The sequence below is a fragment of the Carcharodon carcharias genome, chromosome 8, assembly GCF_017639515.1.
Source record: "Carcharodon carcharias isolate sCarCar2 chromosome 8, sCarCar2.pri, whole genome shotgun sequence".
Classification (NCBI taxonomy): domain Eukaryota; kingdom Metazoa; phylum Chordata; class Chondrichthyes; order Lamniformes; family Lamnidae; genus Carcharodon; species Carcharodon carcharias.
Genome location: NC_054474.1, coordinates 135,885,149 through 135,905,436, shown reverse-complemented (window position 1 = coordinate 135,905,436; position 20,288 = coordinate 135,885,149). Strand labels below are relative to the sequence as shown.

At 43.0% G+C, this 20,288-nt stretch overlaps 1 protein-coding gene across 3 annotated transcripts in view; it reads right to left on the bottom strand.

The window, feature by feature from the left end:
* Window positions 1-20,288, bottom strand: part of LOC121280872 (astrotactin-2-like) — a 1,734,361-nt gene that overhangs the window by 811,555 nt on the left and 902,518 nt on the right. The window lies entirely within an intron of this gene.

The window sequence follows — 20,288 nt, the reverse complement described above, 5'->3', positions numbered from 1 at the left end:
CTGTATTTATATGGCTGGTTCAGTTCAGTTTCTGGTCAATGGTAACCCCAGGATGTTGATAGTGGGGGATTCAATGGATGGTAATGCCATTGAACATCAAGGGGCGATGACTGGATTCTCTCTTGTTGGAGATGGTCATTGCCTGACACTTGTGTGGCGCAAATGTTACTTGCCACTTGTCAGCCCAAGCCTGGATACCGTAATTAGGACATGGACTGCTTCAGTATCTGAGGAGTCACGAATGGTGCTGAACATTGTGTAATCATCAGCGAACATCCCCACCTCTGACCTTGTGATGGAAGGAAGGTCATTGATGAAGCAGCTGAAGATGGTTGGGCCAAGGGCCCTACCAGAGGAATTCTTGCAGTGATGTCCTGGAGCTGAGATGACTGACTTCCTTCAACCACAACCATCTTCCTTTGTGCGAGGTATGACTCCAACCAGTGGAAAGTTTTCGCCCAATTCCCATTGTCTCCAATTTTGCTAGGGATATTTGATACCACACTCAGTCAAATGCTGCCTTGGTGTCAAGGGCAGTCACTCTCACCTCACCTGGGGAGTTCAGCTCTTTTGTCCAAATTTGAACCAAGGCTGTAATGAGGTCAGGAGCTGAGTGGCCCTGGCGGAACCCAAACCGGGCATCACTGAGCATGTTATTGCCAAGGAAGTGCTGCTTGATAGCACTGTTGATGACCCCTTCCATTACTTTACTGATGATGGAGAGTGGACCGAAGGGGCGGTAATTGGCCAGGTTGGATTTGTCCTGCTTTTTGTGTACAGGACATACCTGGGCAATTTTCCATATAGCTAGGTAGATGCCAGTGTTGTAGCTGTACTGGAACAGCTTGGCTAGGGGCACGGCAATTTCTGGAGCACAAGTTTTCAGTACTATTGCTGGAATATTGTCAGGGCCCAAAGCCTTAGCAGTATCCAATGCTTCCAGCCGTTTCTTGATATCACATGCAGTGAAGTGAATTGGCTGATGACCGGCATCCGTAATGTTGGGGACCTCCGGAGGAGGCCGGGATGGATCATCCACTTGGCACTTCTAGCTGAACATTGTTGCAAATACTTCAGCCTTATCTTTTCTACGGATGTGCTGGGCTCCTCCATCATTGAAGATGGGGATATTTGTGGAGCCGTCTCCTCCAGTGAGTTGTTTAATTGTCCACCACCATTCACAACTTCATGTGGCAGTACTGCAGAGCTTAGATCTGATCCATTGGTTGTGGGATCGTTTAACTCTGTCTATCACTTGCTGTTTTTGCTGTTTGGAATGCAAGTAGCCCTGCGTTATTGATCCACCAGGTTGACACAATCATTTTTAGGTATGGCTAGTGCTGCTCCTGCACTGAGTGAGTGAATGGTGATGTCCCTTGAGCTGGCAGTGAGTGAGATGCCAGTGAATGTGTGATGGCCTTGTGAGTGTGTGATTTTAGAGTGATGAGATGGTCGCCCTACCCTGGCAGCATGGATGAGATCATTCAGCCTCTTTTTGCACTGGATGCCAAACCTCTTCTGTGCAGCATTGGCACTGACCACCTCTGCCATCACCTCCTAAGCTGGGGTGGTGACATTGATGGGACTCCTGCAGCCAGAACGGGGGGTGGGCTCCAACAGTGTCCAGAAGGCATCCCAGGGATGCATCACTGAAACGGGGGGCTGCTGTTGTCTTGCCTTTTAGGGCTATGTCTTCTGTGCAGCTGTCCTGGGCTGGATACATTGAGAGGTGTGCACATGGATGCACTTTAAATATGGCGCGCGGCGTGAGGGAGCAATGAGGTGACGGCGTGGCAGGTTAATCAGAGTCCGCCCACCAGAGAATAGCGAGAAAACCCACAATTGCGACCAGTGGGTAAAACGTCCTTTCTCTTGCCCACTACTGCACTTAGTGCAAATCTGGGATGATTCCACCCTCAATCTCTTTATCCAAGTCATTGATCGGATTTTATTTGTGTCTTCTACAGTGGAGGTGGACACAAAATATCTGTTCATCACTTCTACCATTTCATTATTTCCCATTATTAATACATCAGACTTACTCACTAGAGGACCCACATTCACGAGAGCCACTCTTTTTCTTTTTAACTACTTGTTTAAACTCTTACATCTGTTTTTATGTTTCAAGCTATGTTTCTCTCATAATCTAATTCCTCCTTCCTTATTAATTTTTTAGTCTTTTTTTGCTCGCTTTTAAATTCTGTCCAATCTTTTAATTTTCGAGCAATTATACATTCCATACATTCGTCTCAGACATAAAAACCCAACAGGAAAGATGGATCAACCAGCCTCAGAGTCTCTCTGTGTCGGGCCCCGGAGTCTTGCAGTCCTTTCACAGTCAATTCTCCAAAATCATTTTTGTGTTTTTTAAAAAAAGAGTGGGCACTTATCGTGACACTATTATCATTAATTGTTGGCTACATTCTGTGCAGCTCAATGGAGAAGATTGATACTCAATTCTTCAGTATTGTAGTTTTCAAATGCTTGCATTGAATTGTTTGCATTGGAATAGTGATTCTTAAACCAGCTAATTCAATAAAATACAAAACAAGATGGCAGCTGCTGGAAGCATTGAAGGACCTTAACCCTTTCCCTACCTCCATGCTTACTTAAAACCTGTTATTTCTGTAACATTTCCTTATTCTGACAAAGATCGTTGACCTGAAATATTAATTCTGTTTCTCTCTGTATGAATGGCCTAGACAGCATTACCATCAATTTTTGCCTGTCACCGCTGTGTTTGCAGATTTACAGATGAGGGCCCAGCCAAGCAACCACCTCCGGTTTAAAATTTTCCTTGTTTTCCCTCCATGACCTCACCCCTACCTCTGCAATCTCCTTCAGCCTCACAACTCTCCAAGGTACCTATGTTCCTCCAATTCTGGTCTCTTGAGAATCCCTGGTTTTCATGACATTTGGTGGTAGACAGTTTCATGAATACAAGGCAGCATTTTACCCAAGAGGAAATTCAAGCCGAGAGTGAGTGTCATTAGGGCTATTTTACCAGTGATTCATCACTGCTGAACCTAAGAACTATTTACCTACTACTTTATAAAACTTACTTTAAATGCAAGAAGCTTTGTTTGTTCTTCGCCTGCCAAAATTTCCCATTGTTTACTTTAAAAACTACCTATTGCTCTGCCTTCCATGATGAATTTGCAATATAAAATTAAGATATAAGTCCTTAATATATTCGGTTGCTCTTCCTTCCTGCCACAAAAGAACATTCCTCAATTTTCCCAGTCATGTATACGTCAACAGATTTGTTTTCTTCCTCTTCCTGAGAAATTTGGGAGGTGACAACACATTTAATGACTTGAAGGGAGGCTGAAGATGGGTGGCTGTTTGCAAGGACAAAGGAAGTTCAGGTTTTTTTAAGGCATGGATAACGACAGGAACAGATAGAACTGAAGGAGAGGAAGCCAGATCAACTACAATCCCATTGAATGGCAGAAAAGGTTTGTGGGGTTAAATGGTCTACTTCTGTTCCCAAGTTTACAATATCAGTGAGCATGAGGGTTAAGAAAAGAAGTTGGGTAGTCAGCAATTTAATGGGAATTGGGTCAAGAGGTCAAGAAATGGATCTCATGAACATGGTTAGCTCAGAGAGAAGGCAAGAGTTGTCTTTAGAGTTGTAAATAGTTCTGATAGATGTTGTTTGGGTTTTGAAATGCAATCAATACTACAAGTCCTTCCTGGCTTGCCGTAATCATGTGACCTCTATCATGAGGGACTTCCTGCAGGCAGCTATCTTACATTCTATTCAATAAAGACACTAGACTATAAACAGAACAGTCTTTGAGCTTGTAACATGATGTCAGAAACAAAGCTGAGATTGACTTTTGAAAACCTGGAAAAACTACAGAGAAACCAGAGCTACTAAAAAGGAACACAGAAATGTTCAAACCTGCTAAAAACTGCTAAAAAAAAGACAAGAAAAAACAAACACAAACCAAAGGCTGCAAGTAAAACACTGGATGAGTCAAAATGGCTGTAAATTTTCCTCTCCTCGGTCCTGTAGATATGAAAGGCAACACGTGGAAGAACTGGCAGTTTTTCCACATGCAAAACTATGAGATTGCAACAGATTTAATCAACAAGCCAGAGCCAATAAGAGTAGCTCCACTTTTAATATTGCTGGGGAGAGACTACTACAAATTGCATTCTACCCCAAATCTATCTGATGAATAAAGGAAACAGACAACAGAGATTTTGAAAGCCTTGAAGACATGGTTTGAACCCCAAGTGAACATAACTTATGAATGTTATGTATTCAACACTTCAGCTCAAGGTGAAAAGGAGTCCAGTCACAATATGCTGAGACACATTCCAGGCCGATAGAGCAGAACAATTGCGGACAAAGGGCAGGATGCAAATACTGCAGAGGACATCAAACAATGGAAAAGAAGGATTGTCCAGCATGGGGAAAGCAGTGTTTTAACTGCAAGAAGCCAAATCATTTTGCACTCAAGTGTTTGGCCAGAAAGAAGCAAAACAAGTCTATACAAACCTATACAGATGGCCACTGGAACAATATCAGCAGAAGAGTCTAATGAAGTACAATAAACAATGCAACAGGTTGGTCCCATCACACCTTTGGTGATAAATGGTTTGTGGCTGTTACAATGATGACAACAGCAGGTGAGCATCAAGTGAACAAGAGGTGTCAGATAGACACTGGTGCATCATGCAACACCATGACCTTCATGCAAAGTGGCATAACATGGTGATCCAAAAATGAAGTCCTCGAAAGTAAGGTTGAGGCTATATGATGGCATGATACTCATACCAAGAGGACAAATTAATCTGCAAGCCCAATGCCATGGGAAGAATGAGGATCTGGAACTCCAGATTATAAACGGTATGTAACAGCCACTCATCAACAGCGGCTTACAATGTGTCGCAGCACACAAAACCATTGACTGCTAAACAGATCCTGGAGGAATGCAAAAATGTGTTTACAGGGTGGGATGTCTACCAGGAGAATATCATCTAGAAGTAGATGAGACGTTAAGACCAATTCCGCATCTGCCAAGAAAAGTTTCAGCTGCCCTCAAATCAAGCTAAAAAAACAAGATAGAAGAGGTGGAAAAGAAAGGAGTAATCAAGAAAATGGCAACTCCTACAAACTACATTAACAGCATGGTAGCAGTGAAGAAACCTGGAAAGCTGAGGCTACGCTCGGACTCAAAGGATCTAAATAAAGCATTGAAGAGATCTCACGACCCCATGCCAACCATCAAAGAAATTTTGCCACAACTTGCCAAGGCAAAGATCTTTACTTCCCTGAATGTGAAGGGTGGTTAGTGGCAAGTGAAGCTGGATGAAAGCAGCAGCTTTCTAACTACATTCTGGAAGCTGTTCAGGAAGTGGTTGTTCATGTTGTTTGGCTTTTCCATGGCCCTAGAAGAGTATCAATGCAAAGTCAGTGGTCTTCCTGTAGTGGAAGCCATAGTTGATAATCTGCTAGTCTATGGATGTGGAAACACAATGGAAGAAGCCATATCTGACCATGGTCATAATTTAATACGTCTGCTTGAGAGAGCTTGGTAGATGAACCTGAAGCTGAACAAGAACAAAATGCAATTGAAGTTGCCTGAAATCAAGAACATTGATAATGTACTGACAATAAAAGGTTTTTGCCCAGATCCTGACAAGGTGAGACCTGTAGCAGCGATGCAGTGACCAACAGATGTGAAAGCCGTGCAATGATTTGTTCGATTCATGAACTATTTAGCAAAATTGTTCCTATTTGTCGTTGGAGTGTGAACCATTATGCAAGCTCACCGCCAAGGATTGACAGTGAGCTTGCATAATGCAAGTGGTATTGGCACACAGACCAAGAAGCAGCATTCACTAAAATCAAACACCTAGTGTTGACAATGCCAGGGCTGAAGTACTATGATGTCAATGATGAGGTCACTATGCAGTGTGACGCCAAAGAAACAGGTCTTGGAGCAACCCCTAATGCAGCAAGAACAACCAGTTGCATTTGCATCCAGGGCATTAACACAAACTGAAAGATGTTACGCTCAAATCAATATAAAGTGCCTGACTATTATTTTTGCTTGTGAGCATTTTCATCAATACCTACCTGGGAGATACAAAATAACAGTGGAGTCTGACCAAAACCGACTTGAAAGCATTTTTCTCAAACTGCTATTATCTGCTCCAAAGCATCTGCAAAGAATGTTGCTTTATTTACAGAGATATCATCTGGATATGACATGCAAGCAAGGGACACAGATATACAATGCAAACAAGCTAACGAGAGAACTCCCCAGGAAGAAAGTCGAGGTTGCTACAACAGATTGAAATCTTCCAGATTCAACATGAAGCAGCACCTCGGCATGCTCTGGAAGTCATCAACCCAGCAGAGACATCGCATCTGTCAGACAAGCACCTTGCTTAAATCAAATGACCTACTCTACAAGATGCAACACTCCAAGTGTTGCAAGAAGTAGCGATGAAAGGATGGCCTGAGAGCATCAAGGACACACATGTGGTCAGAAGAGCATATTGGGCATACCAAGATGAATTGACAGCCCAAGATGGATCTTGTACAAAAGAAATAGAGTCATCATCACTAAGGAGATGAGGGGAGAGATGCTGAAGCGTATCCATGCAAGCTATCAATGAATTGAATTGAATCTGAGAAAGGCAAGAGAAGTGCTCAAATTTTATTGCTCATGTTTGGCCAGTAAAGACCACATCGGCTAGTGTGATGCTTGTAACACGTGCCAAGCTAAACAGCTAGAGGGCAGCTGATGACACATGAATCCCAGACAGGCCATGGATGAGGCTGGGAGTAGACCTCTTCACTATAGCAGGAACTGATTATCTTGTCACTGTGGACTACTGTCATGACTACTGTGAGTTAGACCAGCTGACTTCAAAGATGACAGGAGAAATAGTAGAATGCTTGAAAGCATACTTCAGCTGTTATGGCATTCCAGACATTATGGTGAATGACAATGGCCCTCAGTCCATGAGTGAAGAATTCAGCCACTTCACAAAGGATTTGGAAATTCAACACTATACATCATCTCTGCACTATCTCCAATCAAATGGGAAGGCTGAGGCGGCAGTGAAAATTGCCAAAGGGATCATCAAGAAATCGAGCAAAGCTAGCACAGACATATACAAGGTAATCCTCAAGTGCAGAAACATACCAACTGAAGGCATGGAAAGTAGTCCAGTCCAAAAACTAATGTCACACCACACCCAAACCACTCTTCCAATAGCAAAAAAGCTACTGAAATGACAAGTAGTAATAGGCATGAATGAAAAAAATCAAGGTGAAATGGCAGGAAATCAAATTTAATTTTGACATGACTGCAAAACCATTACCAGGGCTGGCCATTGCAGAGCCAGTCAGGGTACAAACCTTCAATGCTCTCAACAGGAGTCAGCCCACACGGCAACTTGGAACATGTGTAAAGCAGCTGTCACCTTGATCATATACAGTGGAAGTGAATGATTAAATATACCTGCACAACCACAGGCATTTACAAACAACTAGAGAAGCTGTTTCTTCACCGCAGGTGGTCGATCAGGAAGATGGGATCTCACCAGCGGCACAGAGCACAGAATGACCATCACTCCCAGTGGACCACTGGTACCCAACAACAGAAATGGAACAACAACAGTTACCATGGCAACAAGTGCCACAGGACTGACACTCCCTGGATAGGGAACATCATCCTAACGGACAGCTGATGACAATGCACATGTGCACCATTAAGAGACCTGCATGATTTCACGACTGTGTACGCAATGCATGTGAAGGAACTGACTAGAATAATGAATAGTTCGTTAATGCATGAGAACAGTTGTGGCATAGTGGGCAACTTGGGTAACTCACAGGTACACATGATGGTGCATACAAATTTGCCTTTTGTTCATTTGGAAAAGAGGGATGCTTGTGTCTTTTGTTCATTATGAAAAAGGGGACGTTTGGGTTTTGAAATGCAACCAATACAACGTGTCCTTTCTGGCTTGCTGTCGTCATGTGACCTCTGCCACAGGAGATTCCCTACAGGCAGCCATCTTACATTCAGTTCAAATACAAACACCAGACTATATTGGATATTGGATGGTTCTGTATTGGATAGATACATGGATGGGAGAGGTCTGGAGGGTTATGGACTGGGGGCAGGTCAATGGGATTAGCGGAATAATATTTCGGCGCAGACTAGAAGGGCAGAATGGCCTGTTTTTTGTGCTGTAGTGTTCTATGGTTCTACTAGAAACAATATTGTCTTTGAGCTCATAACAGATGCGGTTCCATCAGATCTTCCAATGAATGGCTAAACATATTGGTGCTATAAGCTTTCAAATTGTGCTATATGGATTCAAATGAGCAAAGATGAAAGTGGTACTAAGGGGAATAGCCAAGGTAGGAGACAGTGAGTGTAAGCTTTACCAGGGAAAAGGCCAAATATGGAATTGAGGGTGTGACTGAGCCAATTGGTAGCTGTAATGTAGTGTGGTGCATGGAGGACCAAATGCTTGACAGATTGGAGTTTGAAAGTGCTTTTCAAAGTGACTTGCAGGAGTTTTTTTCCAAGGATGTACATTGACTAAAGTGCAGTTGGAAAGGAGGTCAGGAATATAAGGAAACAATCATAGCAATCAAAATGACTACAAATAGGGTCTGAAGCAAATTTTTCTATGTTAATAAAAATTGTAATAATTCATACAGTGTGGTTTTCATATCTGAATATGCCCAGTGATACAAAGTGCATCACCATACTGAATACAGTAAATAATAACTACCTGATACTACTTCCTCTGCAAATATTGCATGGTAATCCAATAATGGAGACAATGCAGACATTGTAGTTAAGGAGGAGTGTGAAGTATTAGATGTGATAAACATAGGGAGAGTGGAAGTATTAAGGGGATTAGTGTCCTTGAAATGTACCCCAGGCTGTCAAACAAATTCAGGGAAGAAACTGGAGAGGGTCTGGGATCACTTTCCAACCTTCACTGGATATTAGTGAAGTGCCGGAGGATTGGAGGTCTGCTAAAGTTGTATCTTTGTTTAAAAAGGGAGCAAATGATAGACTGAATAATTACAGGCCAGTCAGTCTGACCTTGGTAGTAGGCAAATTATTGGAATCAATTCTGAGGGACAGGGTAAACTGTCACTTAGAAAGGCATGGATTAATTTAGGACTGTCAGCGTAGATTCATTAAGGGAAGGTTGTGCCTGACTAATATAATTGAATTTTTTGAGGAGGTAACAAGGATGACTAGAGAGGGTATTGCAGTTGATGTGGTCCGCATTGATTTTGGCAAGGCTTTTGACAAAGTCCCAAGTGGCAGACTGGTTAAAAAATAAAAGCTCATGGGATCCAGAGAAATGTAGCCAGCTGGATACAAAATTGCAGTGGCAGGAAACAACAGGTAATTGCTGATGGATGTTTTTGGGACTGGAAGACTGTTTCCAGTGGGGTTCCACAGTGCTCAATACTCAGTCCCCTGCTTTTTGTCATGTTTCTCAGTGATTTGGATGTAAATGTTGGGGGAATGATCAAGAAGTTTGTGACGACACAAAAATTGGTCATACGTTTGATAGCTAAGAGGATAGCTGTAGACTGTGGCAAGCTATCAATGGATTCGTCAGATGGGCAGAAAATGGCAAATGGAATTCAACCTGGAGAAGTGTGAGATGATGCATCTGGGGAAGTCAAATCAAGGCAAAGGATTACACAATAAATGGGAGGATACTGAGAGGTGCAAAGGAAATGAGAGACCTTGGAGGGAATGTCCACAGATCCCTGAAGGTAACAGGACAGGGGTTGATAAGGTGGTTAAGAGAGCATATGGGATCCTTAATTTGTTAGCCAAGGCATACAAGAGCAGGGAGGTTATGCTGAAACTATATAAAAAATTAGTTAGGCCACAACTTGAGTCTGTGTGCAGTTCTGGTCATCTAATTACAGAAAAGATGTAACTGCTTTATAGAGTATAGAGGAGATTTACAAGGATGTTGCCAGGACTGGAAAATTGCAGCTATGAGGAAAGATTGGACAGGGCTGTGATTGTTCTCCTTGGAATAGAAGAGGCTGAGGGGAAATTTGATTGAGATGTACAAAATTATGAGGGGCCTGGAAAGAGTAGATGGGAAGGGCCTATTTACATTAGCAGAGATATCAGTGACTAGGGGGCATAGGTTAAAAGTGATTGTAGAAAAATTAGAAGGGAGGTGAGGAAGCATTTTTTCACCTAGAGGGTTGTGGGGGGTCTGGAACTCACTGTCTGAAAGAGTGGCAGGGGTAGAAACCTTCAACTCATTTAAAAAGGTGCCTGGATTTGCACCTCAAGTGCCAAAACCTGCAGGGCTACAGACCAAATGCTGGAAAGTGGGATTAGGCTGGGTGTTTCATTTTTTGGCCAGTGCAAACATGATTGGTCAAGTGGCCTCTTTCTGTGCTGCAAACTTTCTATGATTCTAACAAATAACTAACTGCATTTATCCTGGAATTACAATTGCTGCAACAAATTGGAAATGAAGACTTCTCAAGGTGCTATCTAAAGAAATTTTCATATGAAAAGTTGTCAGCAAACATAAAGACATGATGCATTCTTTGTGAAACGATGGATCAATATGCACAGCACAAAATGGCACATGTGGACTCTGATATTTCAAAGAGTTTCCATCATTAACACAATCAATCACAGCTCACCAAGTTTTATTTTCAGACAGCTAATCTTGTACTATCAGCTCCTGTTAATGGGTTGCAAGCAATCTATAGGAACATAATGCATCTTTTTGTCACAAGGAATCCCTGACCGCCATTCATCTGTCAGTGTTCCCTGAAAGCAAAGGCCACTGGAGCCAGTGGTGCTCATATCAAATCATTCAGCTGGAGTCAAGAACTCCACAAAATGCTTTCTCTCCCAACATACAGTTATACAATCCTAGATCCTGGAATTTGTCCTCAATTTTCTGATGATTCTACTTGTCTCAAAGTAAGGCTATTATTTCACAAAACATGCTTTTGAAAGTTCTATTCATCAGAATAGCCCTGCCCGTCTGGTCTCTACACTCCAGCACTTCACTTATGTGTGAGGCTCATATTGATTCGATATTGTGTAAAGCCTTGGGCAATTGCTTTTGTTGCATGGTAGAAGTGCTGTCAAGAAATTAAATACTGTCCAATTCCAGTCATCATTGTGCTGATTTATGTCTGCAGAATTTTATTTTTCAAATTAGATACAATAGAATCATAACTGAAATGCAAAACAATTCTGACCACACTGGGTAATGGGAGCAGATGCCAACTAAAGAACTGAGTCCCAGAAATGAAAAGAATGTTGACAGAATTCAGAAAGTATACTTCAACAATTAAACCTGACTTTTCACACTGTGTATTGGAATTTTTGAGCATTGGCATCAGGCAATCTATAATATTAATTTGTTGATGAGCTGTGAAGTGTCAATCTAAGTATTTCCCTCTATCCACACAGTCTCAAAAACCCCAACTAGGTCCAAACAATTGAGTGCAGTGAAAAGACAGCGATAGAGATTATAGTTGAAGCTTGACATCATCTCAAAATTATTCCACAGTTTTACATTTAACTCTGAAGCAGGTTGGGACTATGAGAAGACTATTTACCACTCAAAGTTCACTTCGTTTGCTGCTATTTGGAACAGCATGCAGAATAGTCCTACCTCAAGGAAAGGGCAAATACACAAAATAATTAGTTATCTTAAATAATCAAATTGATAAAAGGAATGATAAAATCCCTGGTTGCGCAGGTGCTGCTTGAAAGAGAATGCAAGGGGCAGGATTTTCCCTTCATCAGGCAGGCACAGTGGGTGTGCCTGGGGATGTCTGCGAAATGGTCTTCCACCCCCGATCGGGCCAAGACCACGATTTCACTCTGGTGGGCCAATTAACGCCTGCCCAGCGTAAAACGCAGCTCCGTACTGGCCAGGAAGGGCAGAACGGGGGTGTGGGCCTGTCGGCCGCCGGGTCCAATGGCGACCCAGCGGTTGGTTTAAAAGTGGCCCAGGCAGCCCCTGGAGGCTGCCACGTGGATATCCCCTGAGCCAACACTATGGACCCAAGTGCAGCTGGACACGGCAGGCAGGAGGGCAGGTCAGGTAGGTACTCAGCCCCCTGCTTCTCTAATGAGTGCCTCGCCATCCTTCTGGAGTAGGTGGCTGCCAGGAGTGGCACCCTTGTCCCCGGGGATGGGAGAAAGATGTCACCACACCACACCAAGAAGGCATGGAAGGAGGTGGCTGCGCTGGTCAGCAGCCATGATGTGGTGTGGCACTCCTGGGTGCAGTGCCAGAAGCGCTTTAATGACCTGCTGCACTCAAGAAGGGTGAGTACCGTGTTGGTGTGGTTCAGTGTGCAGATGTGTTAAGGTGTGGCCATCCTCCCCATGGACCTTAGGGGTGCTAGAGTGTGAGTGCCAAATGTGTGAGCCCTGGCTGCTTGGACCGAGTGCCCTGCAGCTTGAGGGCCACGACTTGGATGTGCCCTGTGAGCTGTTCCTCAGCTGGGGTTGGCCAGGCTGCAATGGCGTTGCAGGTCCTCTGTTGTTTCAGGAGAAGATAGCCACAACAATATAGAAATGTCGTACCACATGCAACTGGGCATGGAGAGGCGAGGGTGCCAGATGAAGATAAGAGTGCAGCGCACAGAGGTGAGAATTTCGGCTTGTGCAACCATTCTAGTGTACTCTCTTCACTGATATGAGCCTCAAACCTGGGGTCCCCATTGATCATTGGGAGACGATGGCACCATGATGCAGATCTCTGTTGTCTCACCAGGCTGCCTGGCATGCACAGTGACAGTGTGATGACTTTAGCTAATGGCACGTCCCTCCTCTCCCCTTTAGGTTTGCCAGTAGGCGTTCGATCTCCAAACCCCGAAGGGCCACCCCTGACACCGGAGGACCACTGGGCGTCATTTGCACCTGAATCACACCCGCTGTCTGAAGTGGGCACCAGCGCAGATACCAACAGCTCGGTGGGCATAAGAGTGGCAGCTAGTATCTCTGTGCACATTGGTGAAGGCAGTTCACAATCACTTGAGGTGCAGGCAGAGGCAGAGAGTGCCCAGGGTGCCAGCAGTCAGAGGACTGCTGGGGACCAGGACGATGCCCAGTCGAAGGCTGATGATGAGCCTCTGGATTTGTCCATTAGGCAGCAGATGCTGGATGTCCAGCGAGATGTGCGGAAGGATCTGGTGGAGGATGTGCATGCCATGCTCTCTGGGATGGAGGAGTCCATGCGGAGCGTGAGCACTGTGTTGACTGTCATGGCCAAGTGCACTGCCTCTTCCATTGAGAAAGTGGCGACTGTGATGGAGGGGCAGCTCTGGGGACAGAATGAGGAGTTCCTGCAGTTGTGCTCGTATCTGCAAGCCCTCTCACAGGCACTGACCTCAGGTGGTCAGTGTCAGTGTGGGAGATGGATGAGGCTCCCAGTATCCCATCTAAGTGCCCGTCCATCAATGGTGTGCAGGGAGGTCCAGAGCAACCTCACGTTAGCACACAAGCTGCCTGTCATCTCTGTGGGCTCGTCTCAGAGTGCTCGGGGTGACGGCAGCAGCCCCTCTGCCTCTCTGCCAGTGACTGTGGTATCTGATGAGGCTGTGGCGACTGGGGAAATGCCAGCCGTGGTACTGGCCGCTGTCTCCCAGGCAGGGCCAGCACAGGCTCCACTGGCCAGAGGACAACTGCCGAGGTCATCAAGGCCAACAAGATGGCAGAGTCAGCAGGCTGTCTCCAATGCCAGTGCCAGCGAGGGCGGAGCACCAAGTCGTAGCCCTTGCAAAGCTAAGTTTAAAAAGGCACCATGAACACAAGAGGGAGAGATCATGGGTGATTCAATGTTCATTTTTGTTTATTTTATGTATACTGGTCTGAGGTTGAATACCAGGAACATTTCTGTTAAGATTATTGAATTGTTAGAATGACATAAATTGTGTTTTTGTCACCTTTGCTCAAGTATGCTTCACCTTTTTATTTCATTGGTGTGGGGAACGCCAGTATGTAATGCTGGACATAGGTGGCAATGAACTTTATTGCACAGACAGCGAGTGTTCTTTGGTTTCAAATGAAAGAGTCCTTTCAGACATCCGGAAGTAGGTGGCAGCCCAGGCATGCATTTGAAGCTGATTTTTGGTAACTCCAAATCCTTCATGGGACATTAGTAATAGTGATATCTTTAAAGGGCATAAAGATAGTTTAATCACAAGGCTGATATCCTTTTCAAAAGGGAAGAAATCCAGCAAAACGTAAAAGGAAGCACCTACACTAAAATAAAATTGGAAAGGTATAATTTAGAAAGAGGAATGACCAAGTGAAGCAAGAATAAATATTGAAAGGAGAGTAGCTGAGAGAAAGAGGATTGCAAGGGGGATATGAGAAAAAATTAAATTAACAAGGGGGCATCTGAGAGAGATAAGCCTATGAAGAAAGCATCTTAAAGTAGTAAAGAAGTCAAATGCACTAGAGATAGCTGAGAGTAACAGAATTTAATTATAATCTAAGCACTTTGGGACATTTTACTATGTTAAAGATGTTACATAAATGCAAATTGTTGTCATAACCAGAATAGATGCATGTTGTAATCAGGTGATTTAAAAACTTTTTGCCTGCAGCTGGAATCTCATTGAGAATTCAAGGCAGTAGGAAAGCTCTATAGAAACTGGCAACACTGTGCCTGACATTTAAGCAAGCCTAGAATTTGAAAGGCTGGATTCAATAGAAGAACTGAACATCTATGGAAGATTGTTTTCAAAATTTGTGACAAATCTAAGGAGGGTTCCTTGAAAGGAACTCAGCTGTTATCACATTACTCCAATAGCACAGAATTGTCCAAGGATGAGGTCCCCGTTGCACTCGAGAAATCTGAACCATTTTAACTTATTCAAGGGAAGCACAGAGAGACACAGTAATGTCACTGTTCCAGCCATCAAAGCACATCTGTGTCCCTACCAGTAATTACACCCAGAATTGCAATGGGATCACTCTAATTGGTACAGGCGTAGTTAGCTTTTAGTGAATGTGAATGCTTAATTGAGACTATTATGTAACTGGGCTGCTTTTTCTCAGTCCAATCATAGATCTCATTTGTTTGATATTGAATGAATTAGAAGTTGCTATATAAGGCCTCACATCCGTATCCAATGGGTTTGGATCAAATTCAAAGGAATTGATCTTAAAACACCAACAGTAATTTGCGATGAGTTCCCACTGTACCTAACTCCTGTACAGATATGGAACCATATCCAAAAAACAGATTCATACACTAATTGACTTAATTATTAGTGACATATGCTCAGTTCATCTTATTTTCTTGCACAAATCCAATCTCCCTGCAGAACAATGCCCTTAATGCTGAATGTAGTTTAACAGTGCACAGCTGACATTTAGATAACAACATTAGTTTAAGAACTTTTATCTGACTTCCAAAAGAACCAACTTGCAAGAATAATTCCAATGCATTAAACCTTATCTTTGATATTATAAACGTTGACATTCAGTTATCTAATTCCAAACAGGATGATTGTTCTTAATTAATGAGACACAAATGGCCTCAGTACAAGCTAGAAGTGTCCATCTTTCCCTCCAACAATGCAAATTTTGACAGCTGACTCTCACTCACAAAAATAAAGGGACTAACCAGAAAATCAAACTTTCCATAAATCTACTCTTGGTCACAGCCACAGCTGTACATTTTTTTTATTGTAAGCATCTACTTTTTCGACCTGAATAAGTTGTTGTTAGAGCAACACTCAAATTAACACAAAATGGGAAGGCATCATCTGCTCACTGCAGAATATCAGAAACACAACAGGAAAATTTTCTGTGGTTGATATTTCTAGTGAAGTTATGGAACAGTAGGAAATCATCCTGCTGTGTTTACTAATAAGGGAAGACTTAGCTTAAGGTATCACTCATATTCCCTATTAGGAACACAAAATGCTATGTCTTATTTATATCCACCGGCAGGGGCTTGGCCTACTGTTACAAAAATGAAATTTGTAAGATTGTTATTTTTCAGGACTGTCCTTTTAATTTAAAGGAAAATGGAGGAAAGGAGGTCATGTGACCTGTTCCAAATTCTGCCGAATAACAAGCCTAAGTGGCTTGATTGTTAAAGTGGGGCCCAAGTTTTCTTACTGGGAAGAATTTGCAAGATATTCACAACTGTTCACAGTGACCAGGGCAGCAGCTGTGCTGATGGTGGATAGACTGTTAGGCCCAGATTTTCATAGCATCATGGAAACTCTACACCTTATCCCAAATGGCACCAGGACCCTGGATCGGGAATCTCACCCCAATTTTAGACAGATTGTGGTTTCACCAGTAGGGGAGAGGGGGCAGAATGTGATTCACACATTGGGGAAACCTGAACCCAGCAGGGCCGGAACTCAGCAATGACCCCATTTTCGCCTGAGCAAGGTCTGCTTCCCCGCAGTATGTGACTTACTTTTTTTTAAGAGCAAATATAAATGCTCGTAAAAGGTGGATAAGGTCTGTGGGACTGTCAAGCTGTCAAATTATTTAAATTCCCAGCCCTTTAAATTTTGGGAAAAATAAACAGCCTACTGTGTCCCTGAGCTGAAAAAAAAAATGGTGCTTGCCATTTCAATAGTTATTGTTAATGTAATCCAAAGGGCTATCATTATACCTTTATTACTGCTTGACTGCTTCCACAACCTATCATTATCACAGTAGGTGGGGGGGGGGGGGGGGGGGGAGGTGGCAGCAGGGTGTGGCTGTAAATTCACAGTTTGATGGACATATCAAGATGTTATTAATGGATTAGTTGTCTCTCATGTGGAGCTATAAATACAAATGCTTGTTATAAGGGGTTAAGTGCTTGCAGGGATTTAAATATATTGAACAGACTTTTATCGATGAGGGAGATTTTTTCATATACTGACATCTGTAATAGGTACTTAGAAATTTATTTTATTTTATGTCAACATGGCACCTGAGTTCTGCCCATGGTGGACACTGGGCAAGTTGGCATGAGGGTGGTGGGTGGGAAAAGGATTGACATGAGTTGGCACTAAGTTGACCTCGGGCCTATAAGGGGCCATGGGGACGGGTGTGCGGGGCCAATGGAGTGTGAGGGTAGAGAGCTAGAGGGCTTATTACAACTAGGAAAAAGTCCCAAGCTTTTAAACAGCCCACCTCGGCACTTGGCAGCCCTTGTGGCTGCCCCTGAACTGTTTCTGGGGGTGGTGGGCCTGACTCCAGCACACACACACTCCCTTGGAATGAGGATCCCGTTATTGGGGGCACCAACCCAAGAAGTGTGCATCAAGCCAACAAAATTTCCCGATTCTGCACACCCGCCCTGGGAGCAAAAATCCAGGCTAAAACCTCCAAGTCACAGGGAGGTGTTAAGAATGTCAAGTTTTGTAAATTGTTATACTTTAAACTGTCGAATTTCAAGGTAGAATAGAGTTGGGGGGAACTAAAGGATAGCTATTTAGCATACCTATCTGAATACAATGCCCATGTGATATGTTGCCATGGAGATGGGTTTGAGGGGCCATGGAAAGCCATTATAGTACCATCAGCTTACAGGATTTTCTTCAGATACCCCTGGCCTTCGCAGACTGATCAGTCTGCAAGAATCTGGGAGAGAGAGAGGGAGAGCACCAAGTCCTGTAACTTAAGCAGAGATAATGCATGTCCTGTTGGTCACCATGCAAAAGGCTGGTTGGAGCTCACACTCAGATTGGAGAGACCAAGTTTGTGAGGATTTAAACAAGGTTGGAAGATTCATCTAATTTGGCTAGAAGGAAGAGTCTCCAGTTCGGTCCTCACCATGAAAGGCAGTTGTGGGGTTAGAAGTTGCCCGGCTGGGAAAAGAAAAGAAAGAAAGCAAGCCTGTAGGAGGTAAGAATCACTTTGGACAGGTTCCTGGAGAATGAAGTGTCCACTCAAGGGACAGTGTAAACTACAACCCTAACTCGGGTTTTCTGGACGTGCAAACAGTTAAATGAGGAAGTTCTTTTCTGTAGTTTAAAGTATAAGTTGCCTATGAAAATGGTGCTTAGTCAATATTGTTTTTAATTTGTTTGTTACATTAGAAATCTTAAAACTTAATATCTTGTCATATGACCTTGTCAGTTTATTATTTGAATTCAAATTTTTTTTTAAAAAATTATCCGTCTGTATGGGATCATAACAGTACACTTCATCTTAAAGCCATCCATGGCTCAATGGGTGCTCTCGTTTTTGAAAAGGGAAGTTGTGCGTGCATGTCAACTCCAGAGGCTTGAGCATAAAATCCAGACTTAGACTCCATTGCAGTCCTGAGGGAAAGCTGCAGAGTCAGATGTAGTTTTTCAGATGGGGCATGAAATTGAGGCCCTGTCTGCCCACTCAAGTGGACACAACTTTGAAAAAGAGACTCTTGAAGTCCTGGCCACTATTTATCTCTCCATTAACATCTAAAACCAGATTATCTGCTCCACTGATAGGACCTTTCTTTATTTTATAGTGATGGTCCTTTTAAGGGCTAGGTTTCTCTGAAAGGAGATTTCTTGCAAAAAGTAGCTGGCTTCCAGTAAATGATCATGCAACCAATTTGCCTGGGCGATAAACAATAGAAAAAAGGTTAACTAGAACTTGATTATAAGGGTGAGTAGGTTCTTGGATGTGGTTCTGTTGTGAACAGGTTGAGTTGGAGTTTAGAGCAATCTGGCTGCATAACAGGGAACATCTCTTTCCAGCAGAATTCAGCTGAAATTTTGTATGCTAGCTAAAAGATTTTAAACCTCTTTTCAACTGAAGGACTTCTACTAGTGAGTTGGACTTCTGGAATAGCCAAGCTGAACAGAGAAAAAGATTCTTGGATGCAAAACTCCATAGCTGAAGAATATTAGAACCAGGAGTGTTTCGAGCCGAAGTGGCTGCACTTAAGATGTTAGCGCCACCTGTGTTAAATGGGGATCTTAAACCATTGACAGTTGGAGGAGATTTGAAGGGAAACCTTGCCAGAAGTAAAGGGAAGGCAAGAAATCTCACATTGATAGAAATTTTGCAGCAGTACCCAGACCAAGTGGTTAATCTTTTAACTTTTGATTAGTGTTTGACTTGGATTTGTGGTGTAAGTCAAATGGGTGCAGTAGGAAATGTGACTTAAGAAGTTTGGTTTAAAGTATAAGGAACTATGTTAATTGTATTTTTAATATCTTTAATGTAACTGACTATTCATGTTCTGTGATTTTTGTGTAGTAAATTTCTTTTCATTTGTGGCTTCATTCTTTTAGTAAATACCTGGATTTTCAGATTTAAAAAAAAATAAACAAACACGTTATTAGACTCTACCGAGATCATACACTATATAAATGCTAGTCTTTCTTTCTGAATTCGGGAAAGGGAAAACCAGCCATGAGTCTCCCTGCCAATTCTATTCTGTTATCCTTGCTGGAGACTGGTTTGAGCACCTCCTGGTTAAATAGCTTGTCATTATTCACTTTTTATGGTTAGAATTGTATTTATTTGTTAAGGGGAAGCGGATGATACAAGAAAGTCTGTATTTATTACTATCTCAAGCTGCCCTCGGACACAAAGGGTCAACCACATAAACTGGAGTGGGGTCACTTTTAGGCCAGACTAGATACAAGTGGCAGATTCACTTCTCTCAAGCAAATCAGAAGTCAACAATCCATCTTTCATGACCTTTTCTCTATTCCTTATTCACAAATTAACAGATTATTTTGATACTTGCATAGTGGTATTTGATCTTGTGACCCTGAATTCCAGAACAATAATTTAGGGGAAATGGTGGTGCTGTGGCCACTGAACCAGAAATTCAGAGACCCAGGCTAACACTCTGGGGACAGACGTTCGAATCCCATCATGGCAACTGGTGGAATTTAATTTCAATGAACAAATCTGGAATTGAAAACTGGTCTCAGTCATGGCGATCATGAAACATCATTGTTGTAAAGACCCATCTGGTTCGCTAATGTTCTTTAGGGAAGGAAATCTGTCATCCTTACCTGGTCTGGCCTACATTTAACTTCAGACCCATAGCAATGCAGTTGACTATTAACTGCCCTCTGAAATGGTGTCGCAAGCCTCTCAGTTCAAGGGCTATTAGGCATGGGCAACAATTACTGGCCTTGTCTGCGACGGCCACATCACATGAAAGAATAAAAAGTACCTATGAGGTGACTACACATAGGAAAAGAAGTAGGCCATTTAGCACCCACCCCACACCACCACCACCACCCCCCGCCCCCCTCCACCACTAGCTTGTTCTGCTTTTCAATTTCATGGTGG